Source organism: Plectropomus leopardus, chromosome 21, assembly GCF_008729295.1.
Source record: "Plectropomus leopardus isolate mb chromosome 21, YSFRI_Pleo_2.0, whole genome shotgun sequence".
Taxonomy (NCBI): domain Eukaryota; kingdom Metazoa; phylum Chordata; class Actinopteri; order Perciformes; family Serranidae; genus Plectropomus; species Plectropomus leopardus.
The window spans coordinates 5,236,932-5,255,603 of record NC_056483.1 but is presented as its reverse complement, the minus strand read 5'-3'; positions in this window follow the sequence as shown (position 1 = coordinate 5,255,603).

The window sequence follows — 18,672 nt, the reverse complement described above, 5'->3', positions numbered from 1 at the left end:
ACTCCTTTTTTAAAGCTCACATGCTGTGTGTTGTATGAAGCACCATAATGTTATCAGCCAAGTTCAAAACACAAATGAATGCATCAATAAATAATATTGTAAGCTAAATTATTAAAATTGAGTTAAAAAGGGAACATAAAGCTTTAAATTTTTCCATTAACCTCCAAGTTGGTTTAACAAAAATACCTAAACCAACAATCAGTTGATGGAATGAATTTAAGCGTATGTAATTTTACTCTTGTTTTTTTCTTTACTAGCTCATTCTGGTTTTCAACTCCTTCATTTTCCTTTGTTTTAGTCGACACACAATGATAGGTCCAGCCTCTAAAATGACTGAAAACGGATAAGGATAAGTAGCAGCTTAAGTATCTTATGACCGAGGTCTGTGGATTATTTTAAGTAATCAGCTCATGATTTCTGGACAGAGACATTGCTGTTTATTATTTCATAGTTATTTTGGTGATTTCCACTATATTGGAGAGAAGACAGACATCCCTTTGGCCGATACCGCCTACACTCTGTAACTCATACCAAAACGATCTAGATTAATAAACAGCACTACAAGTAAGAGGAAAATTAAGTATTTGATCCTACCAAATACTGCTGCATCACTGTTTAAACTTTCATAAACTTTTGTAACAGTAAGAATTTTAGCCGGCAGCCTACTGCACATGCACAGCATGGATCAATCACTGCTTTGAAAATGCATCAGTGCACCCATCTTATCAGCTTCTGAGCATTACATAAATTGGAAATATTTTGGAGAAAAGTAAATGTTGCTTGGGGAGAAATAAAATAGATAAATGATTAAATGTGTGGCAAGAAAATATGAAAATTGTGAGGGAGGCACACTAACATCTTATTTTGATTATGTATAGTAAATAACAATATTGATTATATGTGTAAACAGTCATATTTTTGACTCTGATGACCTTTTACTACATAATAACTTTACAGCGTAGATTAAGCAATACAGATGAAGTCTGTAGTGGATTTAGGTGAGGTACTTTTAAGTGTTAAGATACATTGATCCCATAGTACTTAGTCATTTAAACTGCCCAGTGCATTTTCCCTCTATTTGCTCTACAGGAGTTTGGCAAATGGAAAGGCTTAGATAAAACCAACATTTCATAGACAGAGCTTGATTGCTTTCTGAAGCCACCCGATGCAACGTGTTTTACAGCACAAACAATGAAGAGGTGAAAAGACGGATGGGCCGACTCACACTGAGCTGGCTGCGTTTACTTCAGCCGTGAATCATCGTTTTTAGAAGCTGATCCATCACAGAAAATGAAAACTTGAAAGGTAAAAAAAAAGCCTTTTCACCTGAAGATACATAGAAGAAGCCTCTTAATGCAGTAAATTCTGTTAAAACAGATATGTGTTTATCTGCTTACCTCTGCATTTGTCTTAGATATCTAGAGGGACTTATTTAAAGCTCATAACAGCATGCACAGTGACCAGTAGTGAGACAGTTATTAATATTTTCTTTTATGTTTAAGACAAGAAAACTCCCACTTCCCTCTTACCCTCATTTAATGAGATGCACCCGATGAAATAATCAAAATGATTATAAATATGCTGACAAAAGCCTTTGATGCTTAATAATATATGTTGCTAAAAAGTAAAAATAGAAGTCACTGGAGATGGCATTGTGAAGCAACTTCTCTAATTTCACTAAAAGTCGTACTTGCTTTCGAGGTAAGAGACGGAGCTAAAAATATCTGCATTTGATGTTAATGCCAAAGGAAATATGTGCAGTTTTTATAAAAATACTTTTTTTTCTTATTGTGTAAACACACTTCCTGTGAGGTTACAATTTTAAGACAAAGAGACAGAAGGTGAATGTGAGGGGTTTTGTTGACATATTGTTTATGCTCGATAATTGCAACTAGTTTCAGAGAGACGAGAAGAGAGGCTGCTGCACCCGGGTTTCCACACATTTTCAATAATGAATTTTAAAAACTTTTTCATAACTTTTCCATATTATTTTACCCTATTTCCATGACTTTATTTTAGCAGTTTAAAGTTGGTAAGCCTATATAGCCATACATTATTACACACCCACTCCCCAGGCAGATGCAGATAGGAAAACTGCTTGTGCTTGTTAACTAAATTCGCTCTCGGAATCTAGCTGCATACACAAATAAACTGGCTCACGCTTTGCAAAACATCAAGACCACACCAAATTTTGGGGGATAGAAAACCAAAGATCCTATAGACGTCAATGCAATTCAAGGTGTGTTACAATGTTGTTTAGAATATGAATTTGTATGCATTTATGAGTTGTTAAAGAAACATTTGTTTTATAGACAAATCTAGTAATTGTTTTGCGACTTTGCCCAAACCTGAGTGTTTAGGATACCTTAATATATAAAGGTTGGTGGCCGTCACGTCCCTTACCTTGACCAAGTCGATCAAGGACCCAACACAATGGAAAGATGTTGCTTATCCCAAAAGCTACATATATAAATGTGTCTTTTATGATACCAGGTGATTCTACTAAACATATTTATTTCCCCAAAAAGGTGGCGCAGCTTTGGCAAAGCCGGTCTACTCAACGTGTACCACCTGATACTAGTGAGGTTTCAATCAGTCCCTCCAGAACTTTGCCAGCTGTTTTTTGGATTGTTAAGCCATGAAATGCCTGATTTCAGGGTAGCTTTTTAAAAATATATATATTGGGATACATGCTGTGCTGTTTATAAGCGGGGTTTTATGCAATGGAATTGCAAGCAAAAATCACCAAAATTGTTGTGATGCTGTCACAGATTCAGAGCTTATCATTATGACCATTCGGTGTTTACCACAGAATTTGAATCAGGTTGTAATGTTGTTGTGATTTGTAGCATTTGTTGTATGATTTTGTTGTTTTGTTAATTCTTGTGTTGTATTTTTTGTATTATGTGTTATTTATGTAAAACTGTTGGTGTCCTATGTTGCCAGACAAATATCAGAAAATTCTGATTGTCACCAGCAGCTGTTGGTGCTGTTTGACGCAGTGCCGAAGGCCCGTCCACAGTGATCAATATGCTGCACACATCTATACAATGACAATGATTTTACCTGTTTCAAATAGTCAAATTTGCAGTTAAGTTGAGGTGATTGGACAAAATTGAAAGATCCAACAGAATTCAGGAGGACTGACTTAATCTCCGTTTATCATTGTCATCACAACATCCTGGAGTGACAGTTCAATGGTCACGCAGAGAGGCATTCATTTTTTTAATGTAAAACAAGGAACATATTTCATATATTATTAAACATGTTTTGGGATTTCAATAAGCACATTTTCAACAAATGTAAAAACAAAAGTTCTCCATAAATTTATTTTATTCCCAACAGTTTTTATAAGTTCATAACTTTTGATTTCATGACCGTAGGAAAACCTGCTGCACACTATTTACCTAAATCAAACCGTTAATTGGCACACTGCTGGGCCTGTGTAGGTTTTCAAAGTTCACTCTTTCTAACCTTGTAGGCAAAAATCAATTATTTCCACTCAGCCCTGAGGTGCTTCACACGTCCTGCACCTCCCTGCAATCAGCAGCTGCATCTGACTGGTTTTCATAACCAACAAAAAAAAAAGGCTAAATAAACTGAGCGAACCCTGTGCACTTCACAAGAAGCCAAGGTTGAGACCCAAAGCATCAAGGACCGAGTGGGTGGGTGGAAAACAAACACAGCTGTTTGAGACCAAGGACTCATCACACAAGTAATGTTAAATTCATTTGCCACAGAACTGGTTATAGTTGATGTTCAAGGTCCCTTTTCTTTCTTTGCATGACAAAAACAGGGGAAAAAATGAATATGAGGAAGATGTTATTAGACAGTCTCCCGAATGGGCGAGACGACCAGCCGACGTTGGTCGCCCCGCTCTGTTTCACCCGTTATGTCAGTCGGCAGGGTTACTCATGCACAAGACCTAGCTGCCTTAGTCACTTTAGGCCTCACCAGCTCAACCATTAATGTAATATAATATTAATTTAACATTAATATTAAAATCCACAATAAACTGTATCAGCCGGGATATCGTATCACCCCGTGGTGGTTGAATTAAAGCACCTCCTGCTCATCTCGCATTCTGCTCGCGCTCGCTATCATGTACAAAGACAGCGCTGTCATTCATCACGTCAAACGTGGTGCAAACATTCAAGCAGGTGCAAAGAGTCTATGAAGGCTGCGAGGAGACGGGTTCAGAGACTTAAAAAACAGTTCATGGCGTTGATAACAAAGAGTGTCGAGGAGGGTTTTGTGTTTAAACACAACACACACGCACATAGCAAAAGGTAAGCAAAAATAGCTGCCTCCTCACCAAGCTGTTATTCAATATTCAGAGATACTTGATGCTTTCCACCTCAAAGGACGCGTCTATTTACTATTTCATATGCAAGATGGAGAGTAAATTGAACTCACACATGACTGTGTCCAAGCTCAGAACAATATAAGCATGAGATCCTCTTGCACAGGTGCTTTCTGTGATGTGTAAATGCATACAAGATTTAAAGGGGAAAAACCCTCTTCTCCACCCAAGATAGCCCCCAAAGGAACAAATGAGACATCTAAATCCTTGTTATATAGATTTGTATCATGTCACAGACTAAATGTCTTTATTTGTAATTGCAAGATAGTTGTTGCCAAAGGAAAGCAGTGATCCACTTAAGCTCTGGAGATTTTCTGTATAATTCTGTCAACTGTTTATGAGCCCTGCTCTCTGTGTAAATGGATTGTCAAAAAGAAATAATAATAATGTCAATGACAGTGAAGTTACAACAAAAGAAAAAAAAACCTCTTCCTCACTGACTGTCACAAATGTTAATCTGGAAGTACAGATCGATGGCTTTATATGAAAGTGACTTCCACTGGTTCTCTTCTTAAATGTCACCTGGATTGTCTTGTTCGTGGATGTGGTGGATTTTCGCGCATCTGCCGGAAGCGAAAGCCCCCAAATCCTCATTTGATCGAGGCTTCATAAGCTCCATGGGCTGAAATATAAAATGAAATTCTGCTCTGACATAGCGAGTGGCCTCTTTATAGCCCGCCGTCTTCGTTCAGACTTCACCGCCAGTGCGTTTTGGGAGGCTTGGCATTTGCAGTTAACACCTGAAGGAATCTAATTAACAAGGGACTGGAGTATTTAATCACGTCTTACGAGTTCGCAGTGCACCCTGTACTTCATTTATTAAAAATATTATGATTTTAAATAAAGCCATCATTCACTGTCATGGCCCGGGCATATTGTGCACACTGAAGGTCTAATCTTACAGTGTGAAGAGTTTTCACAGTGAGCACGTGGAGGTGGTTTAAGTCTGAACTGCTGGAATATGCAAAACTGCTGGATAAAACTTCAGACCTGTTCATACTAACTAAGTATATTTACTCAAGTCACAGTGCCTGAAATGTATTTTTCAAAATCTGCGCTATAACCCCCTTAATTACCTTGCAAGTGCCCCTTTGGTGGGGCCTTAACTACACAGACTACTATTTTGTCCTATTCTTACCTTAGATAGCATTTCTCCACTCTCCTTGAGATTCCCTAAAATATACATATTGCTGCAATTTGTTTCTTTCTCCTCCTCTCTAGTTCTCATCTCTTTGAGCTGCATCAGTGTCCTCAGTATTTCTTTTGGTGACTCCCTCTCCTCTCGTCTCCATGCTCTGTTATTTCCCTGCTGCATAAGAAACGCCATCTGTGTGGCAACTTTAAGTTTTGTAACATTGGCTGGTTAAAGGCGCAGTGCGTTTGTTTAAGAAATTGAGCAGCTTATTTCACCGTTAAATTCAAACCACAGATATATTCTGAGCCAGTTAGCCTGAAACCTGTCTTTGGACGGCTGATTCGCCTTATGCTGCGTTCACATGGTACAGGCAGATGGTAGAAAGCAAACCAGATATCATGTGAGTGGATGAAAATAGGACGGTAAATTAGGTGAGGCTGGCGGAGAACACAGTGGTAACAGTAGACGGCACTGCCATTCAAATTTTGAATATTTTGACTTTTGGCCGTTCTCTGCGAAGAAAAATTGTAATCTGCACAGGCACCACACTGCTCGACTCTACTTTTGTGCTGCTAATCTATTTTTTCCCCTCTGGCGTGATTCCACGAGCCTTAAACAGTACAAACGAGCACAATCTGTTGCAAAGATGACAAGAATTTATTCCTTCTTCTATTCTTATTGTACAAGACGAAATGCGAAGCACTACAGCAACCTTTTGGGTGTTTTACATTTCACATTAAAATAAATCAATCAACTCATTGCATCCTGTTGTCATAACGATCCAGCCGATGACCAAACCCTTCACAACAAACTGTATTATGGCTTTTTAAAACTTAATACACACGCAGTACAGCTGGCAGCAACCATATACCGCAGGGTTTCCACCAAATTCATTTATTTGTGGCAGCCCGAGTGGAATTTCCCACATTACTATTTCCATGATTCAATGAAATTATGTGCAATATCCATGATTTTGCACTGAAATTTATGCTAAGTACTGAGCTTAAGTACTTTAAGTATTTTAAGCTACACTACACTTATATTCCACAACATCTCAGAGGGACATATTGTACTTTTTACTCCACTGCATTTAACTGACAGCTGTAGTTACTTATCATATTAAGATTTTATATTAACCAACATTTGCTAAACTCAGAAATGAACCACAGAATGATAATCATTTTGACCTGTTATGCCTCACAAAAAAGCCCCATCTGGTAGGAACCTCTATTTCCATCCCAATTAAGCACAAGTTTGAACCAAATTTTGAAAATAAATAAATAAAAACAATTGCAAATTGATTGTTAGCAGTTCTAAAGAGGGTGAATCCCACTCTTAACCTCTCAGATGGTTTGATTTAAAAAACAGTTTGAGGCCCAAAAAGTTAAAATGCTCTTAACAAGTAGTATTTCACAAAAAAGCAAAGGTTAGAGAGATGTCCAAAAGAGCAGCAGAAATTAGTTTTTCCTTTTTTTTCACTCTATTACTCATCTTACGACCCTTAAAATGTATTCAGTGACCTTTTGGCAGGGCTAAACCCCTATGTTGGACTGGACTGGACTGAACTACCTGCAGTAACTTTAAATAATGTGGTTAAAACTAGCTCCACCCTGACCAGTTACCACAGTAAAATTCTGCTAACGAATCTGATGCATCAGTATTTACAATTTATCTATAAGTTTAATATTAAATCAATGACAGGGATTTGTGTTTAAGACAGCTACTTTTACGTTTGATAATTTAAACTCATTTTTTGATAATAATTCCATGCCTTCGCTTTACTTTGAATTCATGTGTACTTGTAGTATTTTTCCTCCACTTACATAAATGATCTGTGTAATTATTTATCTTGACAATCAGATTTTCTGGAGCATGACTTATGTATATGAGACATGTTGCATATAATCACAACATTCAGGAGGGAAAATTCACAGCATACTGAAGTAGAAGTATGTTCTATGCTGTGTCCATTAATTATATCCAGTAGGCTGGTTGTGTGATTAAATTTGATTAGTTAGAGTGGCTCCTGATTTATTCTCTCCTGTCCTTGTACCAGATGTCTAATAATCGCAGCTACATGGGTCCCAAAGCTGAAGTAATACAATGGACACACATGTCTTGTGCCACTAGATCTGCTGCACAGATGCATGATTCACTTCAGGAATTAGTCTAATCAGAGGCGCATCTGAATCAAACGTGGCACATAGCTGCTGAAAATATCGTGCCTACTTCTCAGTCTGTAAACATATAGGTTGGAATTCCCAGGATTACAAACTAAATCCATCAAAATAGCATTTGCTTGGGATAAAATATGGCTGATCCAGATGTAATTTGCATTATTCTCGGAAGGGAAGCTGCAAAAATGAAACCTAAGGTGGAATTTTGTTCATTTCTCCCTTATTTTCTTGCCAGATGTGCACAAATTGTTATGGGATGTACTCGAAATGTTATATAGAGGACACCATTTGGTGGATTATACAATCCAAATGAGAATATAGCTCGTACATGAGGAAAAAGAGAAATGAAGAAGAAAAACAGAAGCACATGGTTATAGAGTGTCTTGGTCCCTTGATTACTGTAAGTGGCAGCAGATTTTTGTTGTACAGTAGATACACACCACTGGGGAATAAATGAGCGAAAGAATACACTGGATGAAACGATTATCTTAATTTGCTGAGCTCAAACGGTGCAAATTTGTGGTAGCACAAACAAAGCAAGTTTGTTGCAAATACAGCCGGATGTTCTGCAGCAATTGCTTTGAAAACAAAGACAAAAACTAATCAAAACAAATGCCATGCATTAGTTACAAGTCCGCGGGACTTGGCGGGCATGCAGGGTGTTACAGCCCAATGACTTCCTCATTTAAATTATGACCGGGCAGAGCAACAACAACTGAAGACAGGAGCACAACCAAGACGAATCAGGCCAAAGTCCAAGGCAAAACAGTTCAAAGAATTTCTGAATATACTGCTTCTACTCTCCTACCTGCAGGGCTCACTTAATAACATGATTAATTCCAGATAAACTCTAAAATCTGACTGGCTGATTTAAAAAAATAAATAAATAATAAAAAAAGAAATCTAGGAATCTGATTTCCTTAAGGAATGTAAGTAAATATAAATTTTAGTCCTAATTTATGTTAACTGTATAGTTAGGTTCACTTAAAATTGAATTAGATTTACTTGATTTTGTAAAGTTGTTGCAACTTAAAAATTACAAGTTTAATTAGGGCAGCCCCTTTAAAGTTGGAGATTTGAATGATCAGTCAAAGATGAAATCGATTGCTTCAAGTTGAGCAGTTGTTTTTTGTTTTTGATTTTCTTGCTAGTCAGTGTGCTATGCAATGCACTCCTGGGGATATTTTGGTCCCCAGATTTTGCATTTACAACCTAATGTTAGCACCATTAGCTTGTTTACTATATTACGTAAATGTTGCTGTCACACTGAACGGCCCACTGAGCCCCGTTAAGTCAAAAACTTTGTATAGAAAACAGGACGAATCGTCAAATATTCATATTGAAGTACAAAATCCCATTCGCATGACAAAAAACATTTTTTGAGTTTTAGCAACTTTATTCAACAATGTTTACTGTGCTATACATCTGTATTCTGCTGCTTGCAAGCTAGTCAAGCATATTATGTATTTTTTTTTAAACATGTTAACAAAACAACTCACAGATCTCATAACTTCATTATCAGCAAAAACCTCTTTGTGATGATCAAATTAAGCCAGAGCCACTTGGTTTACTGAAGTTGAGTCAGATTTTACAGTGTATAAGGTTTGATTCAGACTAATTTAGCAGTAATAATGGGCAGTTCAACATATTAGCTCATAAGGTGGTCTTGGATAATTATCCAATGAATGCTGCATGAAAAGAAAATAGAAGTTTGCTGCAGGAAATAGTGATTACAAGAGACCTGAAGTAAAGCACTGCAATTCCACACAATTCTAAGTGCAAGCGATTTAGTGACTTCCAGCCCTTCTTGCTTTAATCACTTTAAAAATGAAGCTGATTAACAGTGGTGGTAGGAGGCACATAGTGCAGCATATCCCTCTCCCTGCACAGCCTATTCTTTGATGTTGTTGTTTTTGTATGTTGCACCGCCCCATCATTTGAATATCACACAGAGAGGGGTCTCCTACTCGGCCACTTGCTGCGCCTTTGTTGCCGTGATTAAAGCAGGTGTCGCGCAGGGTTGTGTTTGTTAATGACAGTTTGCATTTAAATAGCTGTCACTCGCCTGTCAGGGGGAGGGGAGGAGGGGAAAATGTTTGTTTCCGGGGCCTCCAACGTACTCGGAATGCATCTCGTTTACATAAGCTTAACCTAGCTTTGCAAATGAGCTGCAAACTTTTGCAGGAGCGTACCTGTAAATACTCTCCCCTGATGTCGGCGAGTGAGAAAAGTCCAAACTTTAAAAGGGAGGGAAAGTGGAAGCTAACCCAGTTGAAAGTGTTGACTTGTAAGTATTTGTTTACAGCATGAGGATCTGAATATATTTTATTTAATGCACATTTCTGTTGCACAATTTGGTAAATAAAACAAATCTGAAATAAGGGGTATTGAGAGAAGTTTCAGAATTGGCTGGCAGGTTTCAGATTGCTACATAGATAAAAGCTACGTATCATGAGCAGGTGTCCTTCAAGTTTGCCAAAATAAAGAGCAAAATATGATGTTGGTCTGGGCCTTAAAAATTTGTTCCCATTATACAATCACAAATGTTTCTTTTTTCTGCCCTCTAGTAAGGGTTTGGTTAGGCTGAGGCCAAAAACTGCAATGTTAAGGTTGGAATAAAGTCGTTGTTTAGGTCACAAGACACTTACACTGAAACTGAATTGAAACTGAATTTATTTTGTGAACGGTGCAAGGAATTATGGTTAAAGCAATTACTTAAATTAATTATGGATTAGTCAATCAACAGAAAATTAATTTACATTTTAATAATTAATAATAATAATGAATAATTAATTTAGCATATTTTGATAGTAATTTAACAATTTGAGTTGCATTTTAAGAAAAAAATCTGCTTTGGTTCCAGCTTTGCCAATGCGTTGATTTAATCCAACGTTAATATATATCTTTGTGTACATATTTCTAGTGAAATCTAAATAATATAACTAATAGTATTTATCATTTTTTCACTGTCCAGACATTTTACTGACAAAACTTTTTCAAGATACAGTAAAACATTATAAATCTTGCTGCTTTTGTAGCCAAACAACAGTTAAAATAAACAGTGGACTACTGTATAATATTATTATACTTTCCAGTAGGCCTAACAGAGGAATAAACACCAAATGCAGCTTTGCTACAGTATTACACTGTAAACTACACATTCTACTGCACGATACTATAATAAATTTAATGGCAATATAGTGCTGATGAAAAAACAGTAGCGACACCATGAAATAACAGTATTATGCTGGCAACTACAGCTGCCAGTAGGTTACGGTAATTTTAGGAGGAACATTTTTTTACAGTGTATTCATGTTGCTTATGTTGTAATGTTATCACTTTATACATTTTACAGCTAAGCCTAAATCTTCTTTGGCTTTCTTTATCATGAAAGACATTCAGTAGAGAATTGTTATATTTTTGCCACTGTCGCACATCTCTGTATTTTATAATAAGTCTGGAAGCCCAGAAGTCTGAGATTTAATGTGCTGGGGTATGTGTCATGTTTCCTAAAGTTTTCCTGCATTTTAATACGGAGTCTGAAAACAGAACTTGGCCCACAGAGACTTCATCATGGCACAGTGTAGCATACTTTCAGAGGAAAGTGACAACCAGGAGGCAAACATGATATTTTCTCTACACTAAATAAGCTGATGTTCCTTGGTTGTATATGAAGCGTATTTCACAGGACACTGGAAGACTGTGATATCGAGGAAATAATTCAAAATGGCAACTAAAAATCAAAAGAGAGATGCCATGCCGTGGTATTAACTCTAATCAAAGCAAGAATGGCGTAGGACCCTGTATGTCAAGAACAATTGTATCGTCCTTGAAGAGCAAATTCCTCTTTACAATAATGGCCCCTCGATTGCACTGTTTGATTGTTTAGCTGCCCTTGATGGGTCAGCAACAAACATCCAGTCATTTACTTATGAGCCACTTTCATCATAACAAAGTTGGTAAAACAAAGTGGAGGGGGGAAATTGCCTTCTGGATGTAATTAGCCACAATCATGCTGTTCTGTTGCTATTGGTGGCATTAGCTTACCTTCGCTCTTAATCACTGTTTGTTTATAAGCACCCAAGGGTCTTAAAAATTTTAATATAAGCACAGGACTGAAATTTCAGTGGCAGCTTTTTGAATATATATATGTAACACTTTCAAGCAACACAACAGAGGGTCCTGAAATGGCTTTTGGGGGAAAACGAGTGCAGCTACATGCTACTAGCTTAAAAACGATCAACTTTTTTTTGTTATTGACAAAATAACAACTGTTTTCCTTTCATGTGTGTTTCATAGCACGATATCAAAATGAAAATCACAGAGTTTTCTGCCCCTCAAATCCTCTATCAATTGCATCACAAACATGTATCCAGTCTAAATCTAATTCTTTGTATTAGCAGTGAGAAACCAGGTTGCTCATTACACTCACCTATTGATTGTCTCAACCTGAGAGAAAGGAGATTAGCAGTCAACTTTCAACACCTCAGTCAATAATCATCTCCCTAATTGGGTATTAGCAACAAGAAAGTGGACTCACTTGTCACACAAACAAGGAAAGAAGGGCTAAAATTCTGCGTTTTGAGCCAGCTGGGTTTTGGCAGTTATTCATCTGAAGCTTGCTCTTGTACTTTTAATTTGAAATTAGGGTGCTATTCCTGTTAAGGATGTGCAGTTCTTGCTGTCTGTGAAATATCATAATACAGGACTTACTGAATAAAATGTTACAAATCCCACAGGACAGAGGCACATGCTCTCGTTAATTTGCAGACTTTCTTCTGTGAAGTTCTGTTCAGGCAACATTTGGATCTAGAAGAATATCCTAGATATACTGGCCACTTCTGGAGCAAAAAAAAAAAAACGACTGCAGTGGAGAAAAACGCCAGTGTTTGACCCTAAAATGATTGTAGTACGTCAACATGAAATTGAAACACAAACAACGCTTGGTATTTTCCATATTTCCTCTTCACAAGGTCAGTGACACTCAAGCTGTGCCTCTTCGATTGACTCCAAAACTACTGAAAAGCCTTTGCATTCTTTTGGTGCACATGGCATTTATCTGTAATTGATTTGTCTCAGCCACTGTGAATGCCATACAGCATGAGCACATTCGTCAACACTCTCTCTCTCTCTGTCTTTTTCTCTCTGTATGCAGCGCTTCCCATCTGGCTTCCTATTCAATCAGAGAAAGATTCAAGGAAAGCAGTTGCACAGCTTCTCACTCTATCTGGATAATTGAAACAAATGCTCGTTTGAAACCAAGAGTGTCTGCTTAATTTACAGACAATATGATTCTACAGCATTTTTGGAGGCAACAACTCTCCATCAGTACGTCCCATTCATAACCGCTAACAATGTAGCTGCACTCAAAGCCGGTTTGAAGCGAGAGGGGAGCATAATGTAGCAGATGAAGATTTTCTCGCTCCCTGAGAAGTTGACAAATAAACAGAAAACAGTGATCAGAATACATTAGTTTTAACTGAAGTCTGGTCTACCTCAATTTTGTGAAATGAGCACATTGTCTAAAATTAAAAAACATACTATGTGCTCAGAAAGTGGGGAAAATAACATTTTCCTACTTTGTTTGTCCCACGTTTGCAACAGAAACATGCTGTAGTGTTACACTGATGGCAGACAGCATTGATGTGATGATTATAGTGTGGGGTTGATGCAAAGAGATGGGTTATTAGCAAGATTTTGGGACTGCAACAATTAACATAAATTCATCCAATATACAGGAATTCTGTGCAACCTTGCAATTTTGTCCAATCATCCTCGTTTCCCATAAGCTTTACCAATTACAGCAGTCCTCTGCGTAACGCCAACAAACTCACCCCTTTGTTTCTGGCTGTGACTATGCAGACGTGCAACACCAACGTCTCACATGTACCAATAAAAATTGCTGCTAAAAACCATGCAATGCAATTCCCTGATGTTCTGCACAAAAAAGCAGGTGTAAACTGTTTTGCACCATGTGAAACGTCAGGGTGGAACACAAACAACATCAATTGACATACACTTTTCTGCCACAAAACACACCCGGAGAATGGCTGAAACACACTGACAACAGACAAGACAAATCACCATGACAGAGACTATTGCATCTAGATCTGCTGCACATGCTGAAAGAATCAAGGTGACTTAGATTAAATATGCACTGTTAGTGGTAATGTTAGTGAATAAATCACAAACTCAAAACAGTGCTTTTATTTCTCACTGGAACAAGTTGCCCTTGGTTTTTAATGAATTAAACACACAAAAAAATCACAATAATTTTTGCAAGTTGCGCTTTAATTTGTACTTGCCCCTACAATTTCCTTACAAAAAAGCTGCCGAAAACAATGCAAAATACACTGCAATTTTTTCAAAGTACCATTAAATCTGGCATTGAAGGCTATAAAAATCCCCCCAAAAACCCAACAAAAACTAAAGGGATTGTATTAGCAGCTGGCAAACCTAAGATTTCCTTCTATGTTCTCCACTGCCTTTGACTAAACGATCAGCACCTACGGTATCTAATACTTATCTTTACCCATCTAATGTTTGTATCTCAGTTTTTGTCTTCACAATTTGTTTTCTGTTGCTTTAATTTGCATATGAGGCATTCAAGACCCAGTCAGACCATTATTTCATAGGAAAATGATTGTGCAGACAAACCTATTCATTTCAATATAATCTCCACAATCAATAGATTCACTCATGGAGTGATAGAAATCTGCACAATCTTGCATGTCTAGTTCAACTTTGGGGGAATTTTTGACACACAAATAGCAAACCAGAGTCCAAAATTGAGGAAACTATTAGTTGCAATACACTATAAACAGTTAAAAACCTTCCCCACAATAAATGCTCTGTAAAAGAAACATATTCTGACTTCCAACTCATTACATATCAAAATATGACACAGCAGATATCCCTCCTGCATCAGCTCTGGACATTCAGGGATGGCATGTCAATTTATGCTCATTACATGCACTGTGTCTTTTCATTACAAACCTCTGCTTTCACAGGAAACATACACTTCTTCTCATTACATGCATACAATCTTTTTCAAAATAAACTTAGATGTAGGTGAAATCTTCATCTTTAGGTGTGCATCCTTGGTTTAGGTAAGGGAAAAACGAAATATTTAGACTTAGAGAAAACATCAGGGTTTGGCTTAACCTTGGTGCCTCTGTCGTGTCTTGGCCACAGACCAAGCCTCGATATTTGACAAGTCGGGAGTGAGACCAAGTTGACGAAAGATGCATGGAAAGTGCAAATTCATTTCTTGGGAAAAAAAGGGTGGGACTCTGTGTTCTCTCTAATGACTGAGCTACTAGCGGTGACTGACTAGCTTTTTGTCCCATTTGTTTTAAAATTGTGTCTAACACTATAATTTGCATATTGGACTTTCAAGGCTCAGTTACACCATTATTTGAAATAGAAAAATTTTGCAGCTTAACCTATCCATTTCAATAAAATCTCTGCAATCATTGGATTTGCTTGTGGTACAAAGTAAATCTGCATAATCTTACGCATCTAGTTCAACTTTGGGGAATATTGTCACACTAATAGCAAACCAAAGTCCTAAATGGAGGAAGCTATTGGCTTTTGAGGCATGGTTTGGATGTAGTCAACAGTACAAATACATTTATTGAAACTTGAATTTTATTTTCTGTAAGCAAATGAACTACTAGCAGTGACTGACTAACACTAGCATTATGCTTTTTGTGTAATGTTTTTAATACATTATGTGAAGTTCTTTAATTGCTTTAGTGTATGAAATGTGTTTTCCTAAAGCCTTGACATTAATGATATGATTTTTCCTCCATACTAATGCTATATCTTATGTAGAAAGAAGTCTAATATTTACATAATTCATGTCTGCAATGAGCGATTCAGAGTTTGTTTTTCTTGTATTTCCTGCTACTGTGTTGTCTGACTCACCTAATATGAACTCTGAAGAATTTTTATTTTAACTTAAGGCAAAAGCCTGAGTCCTGATCAGGCGCTGCGGGGGACAGTTATAAGGACTAGCCGTCCATGCCATGAGCTGGCGCTGATGGTAGGAGAGCCGCCGCACCCCTTCCCCTCTACCGGTTCATCCAGCTCCCAGAGGACCGCTGGTAAACACTGTACGTCAACCCCGAGGCCAATTAGCCTGCAAGATCAGCCTCGTGAGAGGCCTGCCGGAGAGGGGAGGGGGACTTAATTCAAAGAGCAGACTCTGTGAGAGTTCAGCTATCCTAATCGCTAAAAGAGCTCCAGTCCCAGGGGTACCATTCAGGCTTTCAGGAAAAATAAAGGAGTTTTATTGTTTGCAAAAAAAACTGGTGAAATAATGCACCATGGTGATTTTATATAATCATGTGGTGTTATAATATAAAAAATAACAAGCAAGAGAGAGGTATCTACAGAGAGGTCGTTAGTCCATGACCCTTGAAGGCAGATCCTCCCACAAACTGAGCTTCTATACACAACGAATCGCACGTTCTCTTTTTACAATTTACTGAATTTTTATCTTAAGTTCAGCATCCATCACAACAACTGATGAGGCTCATAAACTGTAATGAAGTAGCAAGTGTGGGAAACGGAGGTTAACAGGAGAGCATGTGAATCACAAAACTGTTAATTAGAATCACACAGTATCCAGGCAACAGAAACAGGGCACAGAGTGAAATTAGCTGTTTAGCGGGGCACCATCCTGCTCCTGTTGGCTCTCCAGTTGACCTCTGACCCGGACACTTACGCTGTACCCATCATGTTTTACTGCCAGCTACTGAAACCATGATGCTACGAGAAGATGCATTGTGTGGGCGATAAGTGTGAACAACTTTACAAGATATGATAACAGTGTCTTGTTTTTTTTTTAAACTCTTTGCGGTTTTTCACACTATTATTTAATTATTTGTTTCTCAATACATTTTCCCCCCAGCAGAGGAAGCACAAAAGGCAAAACATGACAAAAGAAAATTCAAGGATTTAAAAGTACTAGAAATTTGTTACATGGAGTTATTTAAATTTGCACAGCAGAGATCACATCAAGCACCAGAATGTAGTTTCAAGTAGAAAAGAAAACAGAAATGTTCTATATTAAATCCTATTATGTGACATCCTTATTATCAGAACTTCATTTTTCCATATTACACATAATACATATCCAATATTGTGAAAATGAGATCTTTCTTGTCGCCACCTGATGCTGAAAAATTGGTTCACCCCTTAGTTGTCTCCAGATTGGATTACTGTAATGCTTTGGTCTCCCATCACTTAGGCCTAACACTGGTTATGTTCAAAATGTTTCTTTCTGTATTATACCACACAACTCCCCACATCAACATATAATTTCAATTAAGGTATACTTTGCCAATTTTCAACCAGCTTTATATCATAAAAATGTGAACAGTGTCTGTAAATGAACTGTAGCAAACTGCATCTTGCCTAAACCTAAATCTCCCCGCTCATCACTTAAATCCACTGGATGACGACAAACTCCACTGCTGCTGCTTGAACTACAAAGTGTAATTCCACATTTTCTGTGCCAGAAATATTTGGACTGAAGTAGCGTATCAAGACATGGTTTAAGCTATGTTTGAGGACCAAAAATGCTGATGCACTAAATATGTTGTAAAACAATTGGATTCTGCTGGCAAAATATTACGAACAAAAATTTACATCTCCTGTTTTTGAGGGATATGAAAAATAATTGTATTTTAAGTAATCCCATTTCACAAAACACTTTTATAAGACAGCCTATTTTTTCAGAGGCTTTATTTGGATTATTTTATTTCCAAATTCACTTATTTGCTTCATCAGTATACATGGCAGCCACGTGTTGTAATAAAGTAATATCACATTTTACAGATGTCTGAAGGTTTGTACTGATACAATGGGAAGAAGATTTTTTTTTTTTATTCTTTATTTTCTTGCATTTTATCGGTGTAGATGTATAATCTGAGTACAGGTCCACATTCAGACACATAGAGGCGCAGAGCAGAATTTACTAATGCCGAGTCTGGCTGCTATTTTCAGCAACAATTATAAACTCCAGCTGGTGATATAAAGCTATCATCAAACAGCAGGTAAAAAGACTTTAGTGATATTTTTGTTGTGGTGGCAAAGACATTACCAGCAGACACACTGTGGCGCACCTGTCTGTCCCTCCTTTGCGGCAGTCCAAAACAGACGGCTCTTCTTCCTTCTCTTTAGCAGTGCCCGGTGCACTGTGCTAATTACGGTCGCGCCACCATATCGGTGTAATGCCACAACTGCAGTTACAAAAACTGACAGAGATCCACCGATGGCAAAGCTTGAGAGAAAATAGTGTTTCTATTATGACACCCGTCAAAGTTTTGTGGAGAGCAGAAAGCAAGACAAAGTTTGAAATATCCTGTTCTTACAAAACAGGAACTGTCTTCTAAATTTTGCGTTTCAGAACTTGACTGGCCTGTACAGAGCCCTGACCTCCACCTCATCGGGTACAATTGGGACGAACTAGTAAGCCAAGCCTTATTGACCACCTATGACCTCAGTGACCGACCTCACTTATGCTCCTGTGGCTAAATCAGGAGAACATCCCTCCAGCCAAGTACAAAAATAGTGACAGTCTGTAGCAACAGATTCATGCCCATGGATTTTGATTAAGAATTAAGAATAAGTCAACAATTACCCTCAGGTGTCCACATACTTTTGGCATTTTGTAATACTTGACTTGTATTTTAAAACTGTGTTATTCTGGTTTTCAGTAGCTTTTGGTTGTATATTGTATTTATGTTTATTTATATTGTAATTCTACCACTTCTTCTTCTGTCTATTCTGGTAATGAAACACCTTTTGCACGCAGGCAGTTTTTCCTCATACGAATCTTGGGTCTCAGGATATAGGTTGTTCTGTACAGATTTCAAAGCCCTCTGGGACAAAGTTTTGAGTCCCAGCTATAAAAATAAACTCGACTAGACTGGAATTGATTTGACTACCCACAGTGTCAAGTGAAAATTCAGATGCTGGGCTCTTAT